Here is a 25,252-nt window from a genome sequence, read left to right as displayed (position 1 = left end):
GCATTTTCGGTGTAGATTAGCCTCGCTTACAAGAATAAATCTTCATTAGGAACACGTCCATTCAACCAGTTAGGCGAAACCGCCGGAGGGGTTAACTGACCTTGCTTTCAGCTTTTAGACGTTTGCTTGTTGCATTTGAAATTTTAAAAAATAAGTGTATTTAGGACTTTGATCCAAGCGGAGTCAAAGCTTTTGTCTCTAGCCGTCCGACTTCTAGTTACTCAGTACTGAGACACAATTGTATCCGGAAAATGTTTGTGCCAAAGCTATACGCAGACTTTCATATCAGGCTATTTTGGACAGTTTTCAGGAGCGTTTAACCGCCACCAAATATTACGAAAATTTGATTAACCAAACAACCTTACTCAGAAGTAATAGCATTCAATCACGAATTATGCATCCTGGATACTATTGAGCGTCTATTCTTAGTCCAGGAAGAATATCCTGACAGTGATAAAAGTAATAGTAATGATAATATGTTATATGTATATTTTATGTTGTATCGTGTTACTATTATGTCATATGTATATGTTATATACTATATGTATATGTATGTATGTATATGTCATATATATATCGGCTGAATAACCCCGGAAACATGTGCGACTTAGTTACGAAAAATTATTGTACAGGAGTCCAGCGAAAAAATAAAACAAAGCGCAACTCTTTCTAGAAATTTAGTTTGTGATTTTATTTAGTTCGTGGTGAACTAGTAGTTCAGTTTCCAACGGATTTTTAAGGCACAATAAAAAGCAGGGTTTATTGAGTCGATTTTCTTGTAATACACACATATACACATACTTGTAATACAGAAGTAAGTAATAACAAACCAAACATTTATGATGCATCATGAGCATTTCTTGAATTTGTTTCTTGGTTTTAGACATTATTACTTGGATAGCACCAAAAGTTTGTTATACGGGTTTGATTCGAATTGCAGGAAATTGTTCAGCCGATAAAATGGACATGCGTCCGCTAGTTGTCCGTTGTTTTTTTTCCAATAACAAAATAACTTTACAAGGACCTGGAGGGCTTTTTTAAGTAACTATACAGGAATACCCTGATCTGTTTCCACACCCTAAAGAAGCTGACAAGAAGTGACCTTATCTTACGTTACATCCCCACAGTCCTTCGAAAATACGCTACACGGACGACGGAAAGTTGATCCTAAACCACAAGTATTGTAGTAGAACAACAGCATTCATGAATCAGACGACGCCACGCACCAGGGTACTGACAGTTTAAAAAGAGCTCAGGGTGTGTACCAAAATGCTGGCACGTGAGTTTGTTGACCACATAGCCGCTTGGTTCAGTTACAACCTTGTTCCCATTGGTTGATATAAGAATAGGGAGGGTTTGAACAATTTCCCGAGCAAACTTCACCAAAACTATCACATACGTGACATTTATCACCAGGCTTGCAAATAGGAGGCTGAGATTATATTTGAAGCAACTGAATTGTAGATTTCACTGTTTTTGAGGTGCAACAACAACTCTGTTTACTGCAAATGTTTTAGCCCGAAGAAAGGACCTAAACACTTTTGACTACTAGCGATAACCAGGATTCATTTGAGCGCGAGCAAGTAGTAGGCAGCCGATTTTTCCTGAATTTTCATTTTCATTCTTACTTGTATTTTTGTCACAGTGTTATTCCGAGGGAACATATACTCATCGTTAACACTACGCTTGATGACAAATTTTTGTTTACCTATGGCATTTTAAGGGAGCAAGATGGACCAAGTGGTTAGAGCGCGAATTTACTGATCGGAAGGTCCGTGGTTCGAACCCGACCTCTGCCTCTCGACTTCCTTTGTCTTAGCTTGGGCAATCTGGCAATCCCAGCCCTCGTGCAACCTTCAGGTAGCATGGCAACTAGGCACCGAAAGGGTGCTACAGCTGAACAATTTGTTTTTATTTTTATGGCTTCTCACCTCCTGCTTCATCCGGATTTTGGAAGTATGGGTGACTTTCCAAGGGTTTCTGACGTTTGGAAAGGCTGAGGAAAGTGAATGAATTCCTAACAATTTTCAGCGCTTGAGATAGACCCCGAGATAAATCCTTCTTGTACTTCCACTCAGCAGGCGTGAACACTATCCTTTAGTGCAAGGACTGTGAGATTGTATGGCCCCTCCCAATCAAGTTATTTGTGTAGTAAAGTTCAAAAATTAAAAGCTACTCTTTCTGACAGAAGTGTTGTTAATAGCATGTGAGGATCCAAAATTTAAAACAAGTGACGCCGATTATCTCGTGGATGGAGCTGTGCGCTGGCTAACCACCACTCAGTATGCTTTCCTAATGCAGGATTTAGGTGGTCACTAACAAACTGAGTTGTACACTTCTTGTGTTAGGGTGACTTTTAGTTTTATTTATCACATGTATGGCGAACTGTGTACGCGTTTCTCAGATTCTGATTAGTTTATGATACCGTGAACACGTGGGAATTCATTCAGTTTGTGTAATTTATCTACGATCAGACATGAGCTTGCGGGAGCTGATGAGTGATAGTTAGATTCTTAGCCTAAGACCTATTTGGGGCGACATAAATTCCAGTTTTGTAGAACTGGTTAATGTACACTTTAGGTGTTGTCCGCGTAGGACGTACCTGTGAAAAGTGGGGAACAGTTGACGTAAACTGAAAAATTCAACTAAAGCTCGGGATTTCTTGTGCAAAGCACACAGCAAACAGAAGTGAAATCACAAAAATCACCAAACCGGTAATTAGGAAATGATATATAATTGGGCACTGAAGATCTGATCATGAGTTTATGCAAATATTGTACATCGGTTACTTGCGGACAGTTTGACTGGGCCATGCAACTTTGTTCGCCTGTAATTCGCATTTCTAAGAATGAGCTTGGATTCTTTTTTTCGAAGTTGTACCGGCCGCCACAATACGTCCCTCAACGTAAGTGGATCTTCTTCATTGGATCCTTTTTGAATGATTACTTTAGGCCCTTTAGTGTGTATATTTTTATTCTTGATGTTCGTGCGAAAGTTCGTGTGAATGGTTCCACCTACGTGGTCAACCCTCCCGACCTGACTGGCCATCAAGTACAATAAAAAGACGCTAAGATTTTCTACTTAAATTATAAGCAAGCGAGTTTCGATGGTAACCCACCTAACACGAACGAAAAGAATTATGTCTCTAGTGTAACGGTGGATACTACTAATGAATCATGAGAGTAGCATGTGGTTTTCTCATAAATCGGGTTCGCGTCTATTGAAAAGTGAGATTCATTACGGAATTTGTGGAATCGTTTTGTAAGATTCGTTTGCGCTGGAGCAATGGTCAACGAATATCCAGGAAAGTTCATGAAGACGCTTTCTAGAAGAGGACGGATACACAGTTTTTCATAAACAAGATGCACATGAGAGTTTTGCTTCCCTGTCAAATAGCCTATAACTATTCAGTTGGTGTTTTTCAATAAACAGCTGCAGCGAAAGCCTTCTTGCCTTCATTAGTTCATGGTATATGAAATGCATATATATGTATATACATGTATAAAAACTGTACAGTGAAAATCGTTGTTTCGGATGGAATGCACACAGTTTAAAATCCCAACTTCTCAAGTAAAGCAGCTTTGGTGATCTATAAGTGATTCAGTTACTGCAAGAAATTTCCATCGTCCAAGATCAACGGTAAGTTTCCGCACTCAAGCGGTTAGTTTGCTTCATTGTTCCACTAGTCTGCTGACGGTGAAGCTTCTGAAAAAAAAGCCTTCCTTCTACTGCTGACCTCATATTGTCTACAAAGTGGAACTTTCTCATGGAAGTAGGACTTCGGAAAATAAACTCTGCGTACGAAAAGACGGAAAACCTGTCTCATGGACTTCGTCAAGGATGTATTGTACTGTTTGGCTTAAGTTCTTGGAAATATCCACAAAAAATACGTTTTGCTTGCAGAGAGAATGGTTTTTAATTACAGAAGGATGTTACAACGTACATTATTGAATGTGGTTTATCGGCAATACTGAAAAGTGCGGTCATTTTTTGTGACAGAGTATGTGCTTTGTTTGTTCAGAAACGAAAAAGACAGTCAGAAGACGCTTGACGCAATTCGACCATCGGCTCTGAACGGCAGTAGAGACTTCCTCTTAAATCGCGACGGTAACATTTTAAATGACTTGCAGAAGAATTAAGTATTTCTGACAAAGTTTTTGGACAACAACATCCTCAAAGAAACGTCAGACCTGGCTCACATTCGTTTTATTCAATCAGCCGATTGTTGTTATCCATTAAATAAAGCATTATCATCTTAAAGGTATAAGCCGCCCAGAAAGAGCGAAGGAGATCACTTCGCCTAGGAGACTGGTGACTATTTCTCTTGAAGAGAAGGTTAGCTGATCAGTAGGCTTCAGAATCAACGAACTAGAAGGCTGCCCTCTGCGTTACTTGAAGACGTGCGTGACACGTGATCTGCGCCACAAGGCTACGACAGTTAAACATCTCCCACTCTTGGGTAGTATTCAGTCACGCGTTAACAATCCCTCTGGTGAATACCATCATATGCGCCTGGACGAAGGCCTGCTCAGTCTGACAGTGGACCAACAAGGTCACACATTTCCATCCGATCACATCCAAACGAATGGGACCACCAGTTCAAATTAGGTTCTCAAGATTGATGAAATCCTATTTAGAGCAAATTTTAATGTATGCAGTGTCCTTCAGCAACTCTTGGTTTCTCAAATCTCTTAGCTGGCATAGCTCAAGAACCAGCCCACCCCCAAGTGACGACCTCTCCTATTCTGACAATCACATGTGTTAAGCTGTCCTCTCCTCGCCTTTACGTCCACTTGTGTGGTACAATTTCATACCAGAGAGGGTGCATACTGTAGTATCCAACAGGTTGGCCTCAGAAGTTAGATACGGTTTTGTACTGTGATAGTAATGTACCACAGGGGATATTTGCGTATCTCTGGCAACATAAATGACCAATAAGCATGGGAGTGTGTTTGTCGTAAGTAAACAAAGACTTAAGGTTTGGTTAGGTCAATTATGAGTTCTAGAGTGAAAAACAGTTGCTTATATCTATTCACTTTTGAAGCACCAGCACGTACGTATTCAGTGAGATTAACCAAAATAAGACAATTAAAATGATTTCAAAAGAGTCAACAAATAAGTAAATCAACAAATCGACCTCACAATGACTGTAAGTCATTGTTACCCTGTTGTTTTGGCAGTTTCTTGAAATGCCATCCCTTATCCGTTTCGGTTGAGTGGCGGTGTTTGGTACGGGGTAGTCTAGATAAGTCTACAGCTTCACCTGCTACGAACACCTAAGCCAAACAAACAATAAAATCTTACCATCCAATGTCACTCTTTTGAAAACCTGCCCACGCGTTACCAGTTGCTTTATCAGCGATATGTCCATAGTCATTTCACCTCACGTGAAAACTGCTTTCAGACTGCATAACGTCTTCTGTTGAAATTGAGGCCAGTGTTTAACGGAACACTAGATGCATTAAGTCATTCACTCTAGCCGTTCTATGGTAGATCATTTGCGAAAATTTTGCTCCAATGAGGTGTCATTAGTAAAGCAAACCAACTCAAACAGAATGTGGTTATTTCCGACCCGAGTGATCTCAGTCTGGTTGGTTCGATCCCAAGATACAAGCGATTAGCAGAGCGATGAAATATGTAATTAACCACCAGAAATACAAGGGATAACCTCTCATTTTCAAAGGCTCTATGTAGGTGGTATTCAGGGACGCGTCGAATCAGAAAAGTTTGAATGACCGGTGATAGGGTTTGAGGTTTAGATTAACGCATTTACGTTGGGGTGCTTCGGTTTTGTTGCCACTCATTTCGGAGAACTATCCGATAAAAATATTTTTTTGTATGAAGTCGGAGCGGAAGAATGACTACTCTACAGAATCAGGCATCGAACTTGTCACGCAGTAAACACTCTGCTGCTGTGGGTCGATTCTGAATTCTTGTTTGTTCGGCTCATGTGTTTCGTAAGTGAATTATGTCCCCTAAGTTGAACGACAAGTACTTCATCCGCTCATAAGTGACCATTTGCTTGGATACTGTCTTCACGGTTTCGTAGCTACCCGCAACTTGGACTAACACGTTTGAAAATTACAGCGAGTTCAACCGATGCGGACTTCATCCATGCTGTACGTTGTCTTCACTCAAGTGTACCTAGAGTGTTTGACGCAAACTGTCTCAAGTCACTTGGACACAGTAACACTACATACTACTACTCTCAATAAGGGTGAATTCTGCGTCTAGATATCTAGAGTGATCAGGTAGGAAACGTCGTAGGGCAAGCTTCCCTGACATGATGACGACCGTGTCTCAGTTGGACTGGGATGTCCTATCAATTCGGAAAATTAACTCGAGTTGGACTTAGAGCAGATCAGAACCTGTGGGCCAAACTGGGTAAATGCAACAATAGGATCAATTGTTCTTGTCCGTAAAAGGAACAATCGAAGCAGGGCTTACATGAATAGTTGCATGGGCGTGCAGACATAAAGTGGTTGAATAAATGAGAAAAAGATTAAACGGGTTCTGATGAATTGTAAGATGAACAGGAAACTTAGTAATACCTGGACTTAATAAAAAAAAGGAGGAAGGTACGAAAGAGAATAGACTGTTGCCAAATCTTGAAAAACTACTCATCCTTTAAATGGGCCAGAAAATGCATCTTTTTAAAAAAAATTTCACCGACTTCAGTAACTAAACCGGCAAGTTGAATTCAATAGACAGGTAGATTCAAATCAAAGGATGCCGATGGTGTACGTGGTTTCGGAATAAACATGTGAAAGTAAACGAAACAGCTGCTCGTACGGACTGAAACACTTAATAAGGTTGACAGAAAATTCGATTTAAACTCCAATAAGACCCTGGGTTGTAGATGGTTGTAGTTGAAAGGAAGTTGAAAATGCCTGTAACTGGTTATGCACCAACTTCATCGTTTCTGTAATGAAAGTGAAAATTAAAGGTATACACGTGCGACATTGTAGGGATGAAAGCATCGGTGACAATTAATCGCGCGCTCTTTTTGTAATTGTCTCAATGCAAGCAAACACTTGTTTCGATGTATCAAATAGAAATAGCTGTTTTCTGGAAAAGGAGCTCTGAAAAAAGCGTCGTTGATTTGTTTAAAGGGGTGAACAAAGCCAACAAAGTGTGTGAATTCAGAAATCTTCAAAGACTACCAGTAATCGAGGAAGAATTTCTGAGTAGCGAGATTAAATGACCAAGATCGACATTTTAGAATAAATTAGGGTGATCCAAAAATATGGAACTAATGGTACACTGATAAATTGCTAATCTAAAACATTCATAAAATTTGTCAATCCTTTTCATTATTTCAGAACTTCAAATCAGAAGCTGTGGTAAAAGGCAAAACTTTATGAAAGAAACTTTATGAAAATATGCTGCGATATCTTGAATATCGTGCCAACTAAAATATGAGGCGGTCTGTGTGCAGCACATTCAGTTGCAGAATATCATAAACGAGAGATTCAGTTGAGTCTTCCGTGAAAACCAACTTGATTTGCAAGTGAGTGTATATCCCGAAAACAGTCCAATTTGTGTTCACGTAGAACATAAGGTTGACGAAAACTCGGGACCTGCGCCTACATGATGAGCCCCAAGGAGAGCGAAACCGGTCGTGGGTTGTCCAAGAATTTTCAGCAACCTTGTGAGTAGTTTACTTTATGAGAGCTAAGAGACCCTGATGAACAGAGCCAGAAGACCACAAACAAGCCACTCAGTTCAGCAGCGAAAGAAGTGCACAGAAAAGCATGATTACGCAGTACACAAAAGTGAAAAAACATAATTATATGGAGGCTTTGTTCGGATCGTGATTCAAAGACGTACAGCGATAAGACGAAATAATTTATGTTAAAACCATTCGGCTTGCTGACAAGCTTTGTTACATGGTGGCATAGCAGCTGAACGTTTTTTTTCGTTCAAGGTTCGCTGTGTATGAGCAAAGAGTCGAAGGTGCCATGGCTAACAGAAGCGAATACCAGATAATCAATCTGGGTAGAAACAATGAAACAAGGCTTTGAGAGTTCTGCTCACTGTGTGTTAGATATTCCTTACTTATGTCTCATCACTCCTGGAACAAGCTGTCCGTGTTTCTCTAAAAGGTAGAAAGTAAAATTTATCACATCAAGTGCCTAAAACGAATAGCGGAGCAGACCGACCAAGTCAACGGCCGATAATTGGTAGGAGCATATTCAACAAAAAAGGCGAAGGTTGTTGAATCTCATCTGTACTCAAGGTTTCCCAGACCAGTAACGAAAAAATCCAAGCCTAAAGTCACCAAAAAATGAAGCTTATTTAAGAAATGCGGTACCGTGAAAGAGTGAAAATATCTGTCTTTACGTAGCTCATTTTTTTGGAAGCTTCCGTCAAGCAGAGAAGCGCGCGTCACACTTGCATCTCAAATTGGAATCCTCCGTCTGCGTAAAAGAAACCACCATCACGGGTAGGAAAAACCACCGTCCCTCCAGGGCGCTGATCCGCAGAAGGACGCCAAACATTTCTCAGAGGTTGTGAAGCATCTGGTAAAAACGTTTGCATAGGGATGTAGAATTCGTTGATGTCTCAATTTATAGCCACTTTACTAAACCGTGATTACAGCGTTTGTTTGATGGGCGTTTTATTTTCTACTAGAGTCACATTTTGGCTAGCTACTGGGTTTCATGCTTTTCGTTGGTTCGCTTTCTGCGTTCGGCTTGAAATGTCTCGAACGATTTTTACAAGAATTCACATATCACTTTTTCAAGAGAAAACTTCAACCTTTCTTGACGTCAACTGTTGGGCTAACCCTTATGTAAATGTTGTTAATTTAAACCAGGATTTTTGCCGCTTGTAAGGTATTTCATCGCGAATCGCAAGTGGTTATACCTTACGGAGTGCGCAGTCATTAAGTATTGTGGCCTACCAAGGTTTGAGCTTTTCAGTAGCTCATGAGACCATAAACCCAGACTTCCCTTCATGCCCTCGGTGACAATGCTGCTGACATCGAATTATCAAACTAATTAACCAAACTACTTTAGGTATTTCAGTAGCTGAATGCATGGGCTACTCTGACCATGCTGGATTCTCCTCAGACTTGCAAATCTACGCGAGAGTTTTGTGGAAAAAAGCCACTTATCGCAACGACTCACGCTTCCCAATAAAATATTTGAGATAAACTTGACCAAATGTCGCACCTTTTGTCGAAATTGCTGAGCTGTTGCTCATCATTCCACATCAGCGTCCAAATTTAGCCTGTGCGTCGACTACACAAAATGTCAGTTTGTCACCTGTTCACATGTCTTCGAAGAAACATGTGTTTACCGAAAGTGTCATTGTTACCGGTAATTGTGGCGCACATGGTAACGTAACGCGAGTTCTTTGAACGGAATCAGCAGAAGCCTGTAGATATCCTGACTCCAAGGTCAATTCTTATTGCACAGAAGGGAAAACCGGAACTTGGATTGTGAGTGAGTGATAGGGAGAAACGTTGAAAGACATTCATACCTATAAAATTTGTAGCAATGTTTTGTATTTCACCTAGTCAGATTTTACCGCCTTCAGGAATGAAGTGGGTCGAATGGATATCCGTACTTCTGAATTTGGATAACCGGCACATCAGTATCGATACAGGTAAATGGAGTGCGGCAAAAGCAGATGAAGTAGTAGGGAAAATGAGTCTGAGTTAAGACCCTCACACTTCGAATATGACGCAAAAGCAAACATGCGATCAACAATACTGAAGCGTAGAAATTCAGGGAACTGTGACGGAAGATTAGAATGGTCATTCCAGAGACCTATTGGAGGGGAAGGATGTAAGAGATCAGTACTTTGGGGGGCATAGTAAACGAACAAAACGGTATGGAGGAATGACAGGTGATGAAAGGCGTCTTGATGGCGCTGAACTATTGAAGGAAGGCAAATGTACAGCTACAAGTGAGCATAAACACAACGAACAGCTGTAAAAAACGATAGTCATGGGCGCGTAGGGCGTCGCACATTACCGTCACATCTCACTTGCAAACGCATACTTCGAGTATGCGAATTATGCTGAAATCAACCAAGGGAATACGGATAAATAAGTGATTGCGTGTGGTGTGGAATGATCTTGCATAAGTCTTGTGTAAAGTGAGACTTAAAGGGCTTCGGTTACGTGTTATTTGGGCCCTCAAATAGCACGCTCTTTCCCATTGCCTGCCTTCACAAGTTAAGCGGGCGGATCTGCTGTTTCACACCCTTAAAATTGTTAGCTCTTTTTGTGAGTTATTTTTAGTTGTCTATAGTTCCCTGGTTGTGTCTAGTTACCTGTAACTAGTTCTTGCTGTCTTTTGAGCTATATTTTCAAGGAATAGCCTGGGTTCCATTTTCGGGAGACCCCGGATCATCCTGGTTGGGGCTAGGGTTATACTGACTATCGAATGCTTACTTTCATCTCTCACCGATCACATGTCCCTCTATTTGTGCTCGTTTATAGCCGTTTATTCACGTTCTTGCAAACAGAGGCTGAGTAGACCAGGAAACGAAGGTGGACAGTCGGGGTGGAATTCCATTCCGCTACAGTACCCATGACCAAAATAATTCCGCCTAGAGTATGTCGTCCAGGTTTTCACTTTGACCACATTTTTATCGAAGGCGGTTTTTTGGAAGGTGTCCATTTTTGTGGAATGTGTGCACCTTTTATTACCTTTTGTATAGCACAACGCTTGCTGCTGAGAACGACGTAGGCGTTGATCCGTATCCTGAACTCTCGAGACTATCTACGGTACAGTGAGTCTTTTTTGTCAGTTTGGACAACCGGAACAAAAATAGGGAAAATAACGCGTTTACGCCTTGGAGACCCGCTGCAATATTTCGTATTCAAGGAACTCAGGAAATGTCAACTGGTTTCTTATGCCAGAAAGTGGAACATGAAATGCCCAATGCATTGAGAGGTTGCTGGCAGCTAAACTTAGCCCAGGAGAGTAGACCATTTCTTGTCTTTATGAAGTAGGGAAGGATGAGGACAACATCCTCTACTGACGAAGGTGAGATCAGGAATTCAAAGTTGCTGGTCTACCGGTGATCTTGTGAAGCGGATATGATATAAGTGCAATTACGATTAAGTAGATGTTCATGTAATGATGAGTAAGCTCGGAGTTGACCACTGGTCTAGAGCCCTAGCCCACTGACGAGAGGGTACACTCTCTAGGACTGAGCTTATTATAATGTTTGTGATTGCATGCTGTGTGAAAGGGAGATCATAGGCATAAGAAGGCCGAAAGTTTTGAATTCCTCCGTATTTGTCTCCTCAGGCGTCAGGAAAGTCCCGGGGGACCGATAAGCATAAATCGGGATAGAGCATCATAATTTCGGGGAGAAGGATGGCGTTTATACAGAAGCAAATGTTATGTCAATGACCGCGTGGGGTCATTGCTGGATGATGAGTATGGTCAGAAAGCTAACTTTCTTTGCCATATGTTCGATATAATCAAAAGTAAAGTACACAATGTGCCAAGTATGTCAACATATTGGATACACTGGCACAACTGATGTGGATGAGCCTCAAGGTATTCCCTTTGAGCAAGGCTGCTAGAGTTATGCCCCGTGAGGTCGTACATTCGGAGAAACTTGAAAAAGGTTTCCTGTGGGTAGTGTGGAAATCTAGGTGACGAACCCCGGATTTGAAGTTCAGTTCACTGTCAATTCACAAGACTACCTCGCCACACAAGCCAGTCTCGAGAGGTGGTAGATTTGCAATACAGTCGACCAGCCAAACTTTGTTCGAGGTAATCTTCTGTTAGTGTTTGGTCTGTGTTCGATTCGTCCCTCGAGTCTGTGCAAGAGCGTGCAATGTACCTGGCTGTACCTTTAACATGAATCGTCCTTAAAAGCCGGATTCCTTCCGGTTGAATGAACAGTTTGTTTGATCTCAACCTCAACATTCGTAGCTGGGCCGATAGCAAGTCTGCCTAAAACGCCTGTGGATATCCGGGATGAGGCTGACATTTCTGAGGCTTAATTTTGAACCTCGACGGTGATTGATTTAATCGCACATTACCAAAGTAAATTCTGCGCACTAGCTAAGGACCCATGTAAAATTGTTCTGCCTTACTTAGAGTGAGTGCGGAAGCAATCCAAATCGTGTAGCCCCTTTGTTCAAACATGCTTAGGAGTTCCTTTTGAAATACTGATCAACCGCATTGTACGCATTCGGTGATCAGTATTAGTGAAATGTGAATAAGGAAACACAAACTGGTCACGAGTATCCAAGGTCTGGCAACAGGCTTCTGGTCATTCAAAGCAAAGCTGATGGATCTTTTTCCAGAATACTCATATCAGAAACTAAACTGGAGCGTTACTGTCATTACAATTAGCGAGAGGGACGCCATGATATCAATCGGAATTAATAACCTAAGAATTTTGGCAACAACAAAAAAGTTTGAAACAGGACGACTAAATCACGACTTAAACACTGAGTCAAAGACTGCATGTCCATGTGTGTCTTCCGACTCTTCAGCTAATGCAATTACCACCCTAATTTCGGAGCTCATATTCACCCACGTTTTGGTCAGACTTTCAACTGCTGGTTCAAGCGGTACGAGGGCAGGTTAAAAACTAAGTTCCAAAGTTTGGTAGAGGACAGAGCTGGAGGTTACTTCCAGATCAAAGTCGGAGAGGAAGGCCGAAAAATTTTTTGCCGTTAGTAAGCACCATGCCTGAACGTCGTATGGTGTCAAGACAGTACCAGCTACATTCTACCAGACCACAAATACAACAGAGAATAATGCCCCCGGCATTGCTAACTATTTGGAAGAAATCATCTCTACAGAATTCGCCCTTGTCGAATTGTGGAAGCGTCTGGATTGTGTGCTCCGGTTTATTTGAGGGTGACGCTTCAAAGTTTACCGTAAGGAGATGCGCCTTCTTTTGACATTCAATTAAGTTCCTGTATTCCATCATTGAAGAACATGGTCTTTGGTTAAAACTATGACGCCACCAAACGCACTTTAGAAGCTCCTCGGAGCCCATAGTTATCAAAGTTTGTTTCTGCCTGCTATCCATCATCCTACAAACACGATGAACGAGCTACTTAAAAATGATCACAATCGAGCACGGTCTGAGGAAAGCCAACGCTCTGTTGACGGCCAAATCCGTGATGAGCTCCGACTTGCTTCTCGCCCATAAAGATGTCACAAAAAATCGTTTTGGCGTTGGATGTTTGGGCTGCAAATGATTTCGCGTGTAAACCCGATGGCAGCCAGATTCGACAGCTGGAAAAAAACACATACACAAACAGGTCAAAGGAAGACACTTAAATCGCCTCAATATCCTTGGGGCAGGAAGTGAGCTGCTGAATGCTGGTAGCAGTTTGCACCATGTCAGCAATTACTGACATGGATAGCCGAGAAACCTACAAGGACTCTGTACCGTAGCAGATTACGAAGTACCATCGCAGTCGCTGCAGCCTACATGCTAATCAGCAGACTAATACCTCATTTCAGCCGGCTTCTGCGCTGTCACCGGTAGGTGATAGTCATGGTTTTTGAACAAGCTGGCATTCCATAAAAGACAAAGCCATCCGTACTGAATCAGCTTCATTCAGAAACAAAAAGGCTGAAGACTATTGCCCAAAGTTGCTTTCCCGGATTCTGATGGGCTCTCAAACTGAGAAGGTCTCTAAACTGTGGTGAGGTGGCCAGTTTGCCCGCGAAAACCCGCTTACTGTAGTAACGTAACCGACCGAATCCTGGCAGTATTCACATTACGACTCTGGTTGGTGTTAAAACGTTTCGGTCGCCATCAAAGCGTGCACCATGCTGTCGGAAAATCTCCCTGCGAACAGTCCTAAATCTCCCACTACAATACCTGGAAAGATTGTTCAGTCACCTTGGAACACCAGAGACTAGTGCATCCAACGACGGTGGTCAGTCCACTTCATCGGCGTTCACAGAATTATGCCGTGAGTAATGCATACCTCATGTTTGCTCACAGCCATTTCATCCACAGTCAAACAACTAGAGTTAGAGCTTTGCTGGCACACCGAAATGTTCACATCGAGAGTCTAAAGTGAAAGGACGGACGAGATCAATTTTACCAAGGTTCCTGTGAGTGTAATGAGTGGGGCCAAACCCAAACCTGCAAGATTGAGGGCCGACGGCAGAGACACTGCTTCAATAAATGCTTAGAAACCCGCATAAAATCTTCCCAGCCGTAAAGCGGAATACTTCATTACCTAAGGACCAGAACGAAGGAACCATTCAACCAACATCACGGCACGACCGCGCGCCGCTTTAGCGAACGTCAGAGGACGTTAGTTGATGACTACAGAGGCGGGCCCCTTTAGTGAATTCCAGGATATCCTTTGTGTGCGCGGCAAAGCCCACTACGATAATCAGGTTGACCCAATCAGGGCTGATGAATTTGCGGACCCCGCCCCATAGACCGAGTGCGTTTAATCTAGAGATACCTCTGTTGAACTCAGCTCCATTGTGGGGCATCTATCGGCTGTTCTACCAGAATCCCGGCACAAGTATCCCGGATACTGTACAAACAATTTCCACAAACTACCAGGGTCACTAAAAGTGAAACTCACAATCGAAAACCGGAGTTTTAGGTGCACCCCGAGTCAAAACAACTTAGCCCTTCGCGGTACAGCGGCGCTACTGCTAACCAACGCGCGATTGGTATGGAGATAAGGCTGCTCACTTGTGCAGTTCCAAATCGTGTTCTGATTGTTCAGATGTGTGTCAATCATGATCCACTCTATGCGGTTACCACTGACGACTTCAGAAGGCACCTTAATTCCCGGGATTTAATAAGCTCATAGTTTTTATATACGAGGCATTGTACATGTTTTTGAGCTCCTTCCGAGCACTTACAAAATTTATACACAACAGGTGGTCCTTTTGCCTGAAACCAGCTCGGTAAGTTCAGTCCGAGAAATGGACCAGGGCACTGCAGCTATTATGCAGTCAGAAACAATACTACAGGGCTCTAGGTGTTAATAAATGACTGGCTACCAACTCGGACATGGTTGCGATTGCTGCGAGTATCAACAATGGCGCAGGTAGACTAGGCATCACTTGGGCTGGTAGCTGCTCTGGAAGCCCAGTGACGGATTCTACCTTGCCCCTCGATCGAAACCACAACTCAAACGACTCATCAGCCGACTTCAGTCAAAAGTAAGTGTCCTAGCAGAAAGCGGATTTTGGTGAACCCGGAAAGCCAAAAAAACAGAAGATGTAAGAAACGCTGGAAACATCCAAAGAATGCCCCTATGTACTGGTCTCCCTGCGCTTCTTGTCAGACAGATTATCAGAGAACAAAATGGTTGAAATCCACGAAAGAATAAGGCCTGGATCTTCACACTCTGCTAAGCGCTAGAACAACGCCACATGTGCAAATGTTTAACAATCCAGGTGTCCTTTGACTCCAAGGCTAATTTCACTGCTGCTGTTGGCTTGCATGAGTACACGACTTGCACCTTCAAGATGCAAATTCATGCTTCAGAACCTTCACCATGTGAACAATCCATAGAGGAACCTTGGGAAATTTAGAGGATTTTACACATCTTGGTGGCTTTGCTGGCTCCGGTAGAAATGTGTCCGATGGAGTTAGCCCAGTGTTCTTAAAAGCTCGATTCATATTTGCTAAGTTGTGGCCTTTACCACATTATCACAAGGGTAATGTTTGTCAGGACGCAATAAGGTATGTATCACCGGATGTTTGCGGAGCATGTTTCACGTGGCCCCCATTGACCAGTCTGGCAGCTACCCTTCTTACTCGTTTTCACAAGCGATTACTTACAACAATACCAGAATTACGCAACCATTTACACCATCGCCCTAAACGTGCTGGTCGCTTGACACAGTGCAAAGCTCCGGCCGTTCTTTAACGAAGATTGTTGGCCCCTTGTATCTCTCAGTTCTTTTCTTACGTGTTTAGTAGGAGTACTCTTGGGTTAGATCGGTTTGGCTTTTATATTTGTATTGGTAAGCTCAGTCAGTCCTTTGTTCCTAAGTTACTTAAATTAAAACGTCCTCTATACGGGGTCATTTACTTTCGTGCTGCTAAGTGCGCTAAACCCTCGATTTTTTCTGGTACTGAGTATCTTGCTATTGAATACCACTATCGCCGCCTCCATCAAACTAGTTCCACTACTCCAAGAGTCTCGTATGGTATTATTTGCTCCATGCTGTCCTCATACTACAGCCACATTGATCTCCGAATTCCAGAAACTGCTCGCCATCCGAGAACCATTGACTTCGTCTGCGTTCCTCTCTTTTGTATAGCTCAACGAATGAGGCACATTCCCTATATATTCGCCTCAAACATGGAGCGCAATACGGAACTGTTCAGAAGCCGAGGCCGGAGAAATTCAGCATTATCAGCTGCGGCAGCTAGGCCATGTACTACACATGCTGGCAGACCACTCACTGAGACGAGTGCTGCATTCTGCATCTCCTTTAGCTCAGAGCAACTTGTGAGGTGGACAACGTATGACTCGATAGACGGGCGTGAATGGGGCAAAGGGTCTCCGTCATTAGTGACTGGATCCCTGTGACCTCCTGTACTTCTCCCCAGACAGTGCAAGAAATGTTGCTGACTGATGTTGATGAGCTTTCTTCCCATTTCTTTCCATATTGTTCGATCTAGTGCTTGGAAGAATGGCGACCGAGAAAGCTTGCGATATTTCAGCAGGTTTCTTTTCTCACATATTTTTCTCCTTCTTTACGCAGAATGGATTTGATTATGCTTAGATTGACATCGTGGTTGTATCACACTGAACGATCAGTGCCAACGCTTATGTTGCTGTCTCTGGTGGTGATAACGTTGGCTCTGGATTAATGGGCTAATGCCCTGGTGAACTGCTAGCAGTCAAAGAAGTAGCTGCGTCTCCGGATTTACTAGTAAGGGAGCACAGCTCCGTTTCACCCCGCTGCTCAATTTTGAGGTTCGTGCGGCCAATTTTTCTCTTGACCTTACGGTACCGCCTGACTGCTGAGCGGCAGCTATGGCCAATCTTTCGGAACGTCTTCCGTGATGTCAGTTCACAACGCCATATATACAGGCTCCATGTGCTTTTCATCATCCCGCAACAATAATAACAATGAAATTATGTTTGTTTCCCAACTTGTGAGTGGCGTACCGTCAGGTATAATAATAGTGCTACCGTCAGGATAAATCACGACTGGGGGGCTGTGGGCATAGGGGGTAGGAAAAGGAGCAGGATCGCTGGGGGCGGGCATTATAAGAAGTAGGCATGATCTCCACTGAACTGGCATATAAGGAAAGTAAGATTACCATGCATTATTTGAGAGAATATTGAGCAAGATCAGATCGCTAGGATTTGAAGGTGGTGGGAGGAAACAAAGTGAGAGAGGGCTAAACAGGAAGCCTCCTGTCTGACACCTGACGAGAAAAGTTCAAGGGTAAAAAATGACGAACCATAACATCAGATCAGGTGAAGCAGCAAATTGGAGTCATCCAGGCGGTCATGTTGAACTCAAACCTAAAACCACCGTTAGGCCCTCGTGGCCTTGGACTGTTGGACTCATGGCCAGGGTCACAAATAATTTAAATGGGGATGACAAGGTGGAGGGGTTTGCAAAGCGGATGGGCGCTAACAGGAATCACAGAAAGATGGTATAAAGCGAAACTGTAGATACTCACTGGTGTCGCTGTTTTGGAGTCGGGCTTAATAGGTCTTTGGAAGAGTGGGATGACGGCAACGCGCAAGCCGGAACACAAACCACATAGAAAGTTACTGAATTTTGTAGGAAGCACAGAAACACAAAGATGGTTAAATTCGAACGAATAGTTCAGCATGTTGGAATAAATATGACATGGAGGCAGCTTGGGTCAGGTAAGGAGCTTGTCTTATTTGCACCGGGTGGGCGGGAGGGCACAGTCGAGAGAAGGAATGGAGGGGTTGTGGGTATGCTATCGAACTGGGTATTGCAGCGCCGTGCCATCGTTGGCCTGACGTGCCTCACTTTTTGGACAGTTCCATAACGGACGTCACATCGTGGGTGATTGGGCTGGGGCATGCAGTTCTCCGGGCAGAAGGATTCATTTCAGGCTGGCCGGGGAAACAAGGCGGAACGGATCCGATATGAGATTGCAGAGTTGTTTCGGTCCGTTTGGGGATCCTGTGGTTGTAGTTCAGCGGTCATGTGGAGTGCATAACAGCTAACCAGGTCGTCCAACCTGGGCATTGCAGGAGTTTAAATCTTGGGAAGATGAGGGGATGGGATGTGATTAGTAAAGCGGGGTGAAGTTGAGGAGGCATCAAGTGGATAATGTGCATCATCATGCATAGAAAGAAAACTTTAACATGTGCCGCGATTAGGATGTTGACAAGTGATTATATTGAATAGGATGTAGATGGATTTGTACTTACTAGACTAGCAACCAGGGGCTGGGTTTGCTAACATGCGACATTAAGTTACAAGTTATCCAGTAAAAACCCCATATAAGCGCAGAGTGGTGGAGTGGAAATCAGATTCATAAGGGCTGCCGGGNTAATGCTGTATTTATTATATGAGTTGGACAGGATCAGTGTAACGGTGATACTACCGATGGGGAGGCACACGAGTAATATTTGTTGTTCGTAGAATTTCTCTTCGCGTCTTTCGAAAAAGGGAGATCTGTTGCAGAATTCGTGGAGCCACTTCGTAACATTTGCTTGGATTTGACCGACGAATGAGCGGAGTCAGTGAACCTCCAGGAAAGTTCAAGAAGACGCGTTCGGGAGGAGATAGGTGCCCAGTTTTTGTAAATAATTTGCAAATTAGAATTTTGCTTCCCTGTTCAATGGTCTGTAACCGATCAGTCGGCGTTTCCCAATAAATAACTCCGCAGCGAAGGCCTTCTTCCTTACATTCGGTGCCGTGACCAGGATAAGGATGATGATCCCGTGGCCGCAACCCTTTGAGGAAGGGGATGTTCGGACCTTCCTGGAGAACTTTGAGGAGTTGCCGGGCTGGAGACCAACCGGTGTAAGTTGGCGGTGCTGAAGATCCTCCTCAGGGGCCGGGCGAAGGCGGTCGTGGATGCGGCCAGAAGAGGCCCTCGGAAGATGGACTGGGCAATCGCGAAGGAAATCTTTGCAGCGGAGTTTGACACGCCGGCCGACCGCCAGGAGGCTATGAGGCCAGGATGGCACCCGGATCTGACCAGACCGTGTTCTTCACCGGCCTGCAGCAGTTGTTGGATCGCGCTTTGCCGGGGCTGGACGGAGTGTCATGACACCAGCTGCTGTCGGATCAGTTCGTCGAAGATGTGCAGCCGGCGCTTGGCACCCAGTTGCGGTTGGCACGAGCAACTGGCCAGTTGAGTGTGGAGGAGCTGGCGCGTCTGGCCCGGGAGCTGCCCGAGGAACCACTGGCCACCTTGCAATCTCAGAAGAGGGATGGTTCATCAGTGGTGGAAATGCAGACCAGTGTGGAACAAATCGCCAACCAGCTGGCAGCCGTAAAGACTGAGTCGCGGAGGCACGCTCGAATCAGCTGGGGCTACATGCGTGGCAAGACTGGCCGCTGGAAGAATCAGCGTCTGCGTACCCGATCACTTGTATAAAATAAAACTTTAGACCACTCCTCTTTTCCTGTGTGGGTCGCGATTAACGCACTGACACAAGCCACCATACAAGCCATTGTCGAGGTAGGCGGGGAAAAAGGAGTTATGTTTGATCGGTACAGGAGCGGGCATATCGCTGAGGCAAAGAACCAAGTTGAACGCGGACCGTGAGCGCTCTCCGTGAGAGCTGTTAGTGGATGGCGACTGAAGATTGACGGATTGTCAACGCACTCGATACACCTAGGTGACAAGTCCGTGCAGCACGCGTTTCTGATCAGCCCAGACGTAGAGCAGACAATATTGGGAGCTGATTTTCTCAAGGGCACATATGACGTGATTGACCTAAAACAGGGAAGGCTGTTGACAAAGTATGGCGCAATCAATCTTGAAGGTTATCCAGGCGCTGTCATAAGTGGGGTCTGTGTCCGAAAACTTCCGTCTTGTCCATGGAGCTCCGCTGCCTCGGTATCCATCGCGGTACGCCCCATCATCTTGTTCTCACGTATCTTTACTTGGTCCCACTTCGCCTACTAACTCGAGAACCCCCGATTCCCCTGTCTCTACTCCATTCCATACTGACCTCCCTGGGCTTGTCACCTTGCTAGCCAAATTACCCACCTCCCCCGATCCCGCTGGCAATCTTTCTGTCGTTCTAGTCAACACCCGCTCTCTCTTACCTAAATTGCACTACACCCAAGCTATCTCCACTATAGCTTGTCCAACCTTCATTTGCATCGCAGAGACGTGGCTCTCTCCTAGCACACTTGATGCCCTTATCCTCCTTCCGGGATAAACTATCTTCCGTTCAGATCGTTCCCACCGCCGTGGAGGTGGCTGCCTCATATTCGCCAGAACTGATATGGAAGTCTCCACCAATGACGATTCGCTACTGGCGGACACTCCAGACTCTGTTTGGCTTTGCGCCTGCCGGGCTAATCCACCGTTCATCCTCGGGTGTTTGTACCTCCCCCCTCCACACTCCATTAGCTCGATTAATCGTCTCTCTACGCTTCTTTCTCACACTCAAGCTCTACCTCATCCGAACAAACTAATTGTTGGGGATCTCAACCTTCCTGAGATTGCCTGGTCTCGACAAAACTCCCCTTTGCGCCTTTCGCCCCTGCTTACCCAACTTAATGTCGAAGGCTGGTCCCAGCTTGTAAGGCAACCAACACGCGGTACCCACACCCTGGACATTGCCCTCGTCAACGGCTATCTGTGTCCCACCGCTGCAGTTGGTCCGAAGTTTCCTGACAGCGACCATTGTATTGTAACTTGCAGCTGGACAAGTACTCTACCTTCAGCTACTCTTCCTCCCTTAACCTCTTTCATCCTTTCCCCGGACATTCTTGAAGCCTTTGCAATCTCATTGCGCCATAGGACCTGGGACGAGTTCTTTCTCTCTGATGACACGCAAAGCGTGGCTAACATCTTTTACGGCAACTTACTATCGTCATTATACCTAGTTGCTCCCACACGAGCTTCCCGTGCTTCTGGTCGTCATCCAGCCACACGGCTACCCGCTACACGCCATAAACTCAGGAAGTATCGTAGGCTATTCCTTGAATCCCATGATCTCTCCCTCCTTATTGTAATCAACAAACTTATGACTGATATTACCACGGCCAAACTCGCCCTTGAAAAGCATGAGGAGTCGACCGCCGTAGCCCATTTCCTACAGCCTAAGATGCTGGGGCGCCTCTTCCGCCGGCGTTGCTTCTCAAATTCATCTGCAGTTTCAAATATTGTGGCAGCTGACGGGAAACCTCTCTCAGACCCTGCTGACATTGTGGAATCCCTAAACTCCTACTTCGCTAGCTGCTATGTTCCCTCCCCATTGACTCTATCTACATATTGCTCCCCACCTGGCTATGAAGTGGCCACATCTGCTAACGAGACAAGCCCCAACCTCTGCACACTCTCCGTTACTTTGTCTGATGTAACTTCGTCTCTCGCCCGCCTTAGAGACTCCAGTTTCCCAGGCACTGACGGCATCCCTTCACTTATCTTAAAAGCTGGTGGCCCGGACGTCCCCACCCTCATCCTTAATCTCTTCAATATCTCCCTTATCACTGGCACAGTCCCTAGTCAGTGGAAGCACTCTACGGTTGTCCCACACTATAAGTCAGGTCCACGAACTGCTCTAGCCAGCTATCGTGGTATCCACCATACCTGCTTACTACTTCGTACCCTAGAGCGCCTCATCAAAGTTCCTGTCATGGAATACCTGCTCGCCACCAAAACCCTTAGCAATCGGCAGTATGGGTTTATGGCACGGCGGTCAGCTAACACATGCCAGGTTGACTTCTTCAATCATATTTCGTCCGCCTACGATACCGGACTGTGTATTATCCTTATCTATCTTGATATTCGCAAGGCCTTCGACCAAGTTCCCCACGGTGCACTCCTCAATAAACTACAAACTGCGGGGATTGGTGGCCCACTACTGCGATGGTTCGCTTCTTACCTCACCGGTAGAACCCAGGCCACCAAAATCGGGGATCTCTGCTCCTCAGCCCTCCCCATTACCAGTGGAGTTATTCAGGGTAGTGTGCTTGGCCCTCTACTGTTCTTACTGTACGTTAATAACGTCACCGACTCGATCACCCATGGATCCCCCTTTCTGTTTGCTGATGACATTAAGATAGCTTACACGTTTAAGGCCAGTGATTCTGCTTCTACCCTTCCTAACATTCAGTCTGACTTAAACTCTTTATCACTCTGGTCTTCCAACTCCTGTCTTTCTTTCGCTGTTCCAAAATGCCAAGCCCTGTCATATCGATTCCAAATTCCTCCTGGGACGCTTACCCTTAACGGTCTCTCCATTCCTACTCTTCCTGAAGTGAGAGACCTAGGCCTTAGGTATTCCTGTACATTTAGCTTCAACCAACATGTAAGGTACAGAGTGGCTAAAGCTCGCAAGCTCTGCGCTTACATTCGCCGATCCTTCCATAACAAATCCTGTTTAATTGCCATTTTTAAACAATTTGTAAGACCAATTCTTGAATCCAGCCCTGAATTCGCCTCACAGTATTCACAAACATGCCGGACTGCTGTGGAGAATGTGCAGCGCTCGTTTACTAAGTCCCTGTTTCCGGTGTCATCTACACTACCGTATCGTCTTCGCTGCTCATCACTTGGGCTGGATCCATTATGGCTAAGGCGCATCAGGTTGAATCTAGGCCTCCTGCATCGCTTAATCTACCGGCGGGCTTACATAGCTGACTGCGGCCCTGAATTTTCTTCCCGTACTCCCTATAATATCCGTAATTCAGGATGTTTACTCTCACTGTCGACGTGCCGAACTGTCTTCAGACAAAACTTTTTCCTTTGCCTTTATTCTAAACTGTGGAACAAGCTCCCCTCCCATATCCGTACTATTTCATCTCACGTTGGCTTTCGAAAGGCCATCGATTCTTACTTTTCTATCGAGGGAGCTGAGCGCCTTTTTGCGCCTCAGCTTACACTAGATACTTTTTTTGAAATAGGCCCTAAGCCTTTCTAATCAGCGCACTCACCTTGACTGTCCTGTTATTAGGTCCTAGAACTTACACTTACCAACCTGGAACCCTTAGCATTAGTCCGCAATTGCGACAACTACCCTCCCAAGTGTTCTTATCTATAACCCGCCACTCTATCTCTCTCATGCCTGTCTCCACTGACCCGGTTGCATATCCCTCCTCCGACCTTCAGCTTTTGTACCCAGCCCAATTATTCCTAGTTCTTCAAGCCTGGTCCCATCCCTGAGTAACTCTGTCAGCTCTATTTAATGTCTGGTGCTTTGCTTTGGCTGGATTTAAATAACCTCAGCCAAACTAAAGCCTCAGTTCCACACTGTTCCGAACCATTCTGCATCCCCTGAATACGTGCGCCGTACACATATCAAATGGTGGGTCTGGAGATGCGCTATGAACGAAATACTTGTTTGGCCCCACAGCCCAATCATTCACACATACACATAGCACCGGTGCACCTCTACTTGACGAAGTGGTTCACACCAATGCTTCGTGTTCGTTTAGCCCTAGTACACAGACTCTGAACATCTCCATTCCACTCCCATTGCCCAAAAGGTAGTTGATGATTCATTTGCTCCCGCGACTTGCCTCTTCCAGTGGCTGTTTGCTGTTCGCTTGTTCGAAATGACTGAGCTGTTTTACTGGCCTGACTTTCCCCCGACCGGATAAAATATCTGGTAGCTGGAGTTATTTACGAATGCACAAGCCGCACTTATGACTGCTTGGATGGTTTTCCACCTTGCAGATCTGGCAGCATGCACGAGGGATGAAAACCTCGTGTGGTGGACGGGTACGCCCTGCAGGGAGGGTCGCCCTGTTACGTTGCACCATGGTGCGTTCGTATACTCGCCACCCCTCCAGTAGCACGGGTGTATCGCCCATCGCCGGTGGTTCTGAGCCTGGCCTTTAATTCAGGAAAACAAAAAAAAGAGCAACGTTGCTGTTTGTCTGTAGCTGGATTGGCCTTGTTCCGGTTGTCACTTGTCCCACAACACCAAGAAATACAAGCGGACGACAGCTGTCCTCCCGTTTGTTCTAAAAAAAAGAATATAAAAAAAAACATTCATGCATGGGGTGGCCTGAGAGTGCCTGTGAGGCTTACGGCTAACGTCAACGTGCAAGGTGTTGCCACTCTCGTCTTAGTGGGGTCACACCAACCCTAGCCCACTTCATCACTCAAACATAGCACACATGTTCTTCCCTCTTGTCATCTAGAGCTATCATATGCGCAAAGTGCTAATAACTTATGATTTCTTGATTACAAGCAGTCACAGCTAGCACTTAATGGCTTTTTTGCCATGCACCATTCGTTTTCTGGAGATGACAGCATTGACTCGGTGACTGATGATCCTTAATCTTACTTTCCTGTTAGATTGATTTAGTAGACCTCAGTTAAGCTACGATTCTTACCACTTATCTCGGAAACTGTTGCCCGTCCGCTTTTCACTTGTCCACTGTCACTGCTGACAGTCATTCTGTTTCTTTCTCTTCGCCCCTCTTCCCAAGCTTCAGTCCTCGACCGCAGTTGCCCAAACGCCTCTCAGAACTGTTATTCATTCAAACTGGCTGGTGCTCGGTCTACACTCACACGGTCCTCTAACAAAAGGAAAATTGTCCGTGAGCCTACATCTGTATGACTCCCTGTGTCAATCTCCGTCTCACCACGGAACTGCGTATCCCTTCTCCGACCCTTGACGACCGTTACGGGGCTGTCCATAAACCGAAGCATGTCAGTGCGATGATGGCATGGCACTGTCATACCCAGTGAGATGGCACTCCCGCAACTTTTCTCTCCAGAATCTCGACCGCAACCCCTTGCCCGCTCATGCCTGTAGCCACAACTTCGAGCAGTTCCCATCCGGCCACGGCTCTGGGATGAACTCTTCCGTACCCAATAAATTTTCGCTCAGATTTGGCTAGCCTGGCTTCCCTACTGCAATTTCGACTTGCCTGTTGCACAGGTCCTAATCCGTATACGAAGTTCAGGTCGCCCTATGTATTAGCAACTTGCCCCCATCCAAACTACTCCCCTGCACCTGACATCCTACAACACTGCAACCAGTGAGTCCGCTTGCTTTCAGATTAAACCACACTTTTGAGACAAAACTTGACATGTTCTCCCAATTTGATTTATCCCATCCCCATCTCCACTTTTGCTCGTTGTGACTCGGGCCATTTACCTAACCACCCAAGGTCAC

The sequence above is a fragment of the Opisthorchis viverrini genome (genome assembly GCF_000715545.1).
Source record: "Opisthorchis viverrini unplaced genomic scaffold opera_v5_256, whole genome shotgun sequence".
NCBI classification, from domain to species: domain Eukaryota; kingdom Metazoa; phylum Platyhelminthes; class Trematoda; order Opisthorchiida; family Opisthorchiidae; genus Opisthorchis; species Opisthorchis viverrini.
This window is presented reverse-complemented; position numbering follows the sequence as displayed.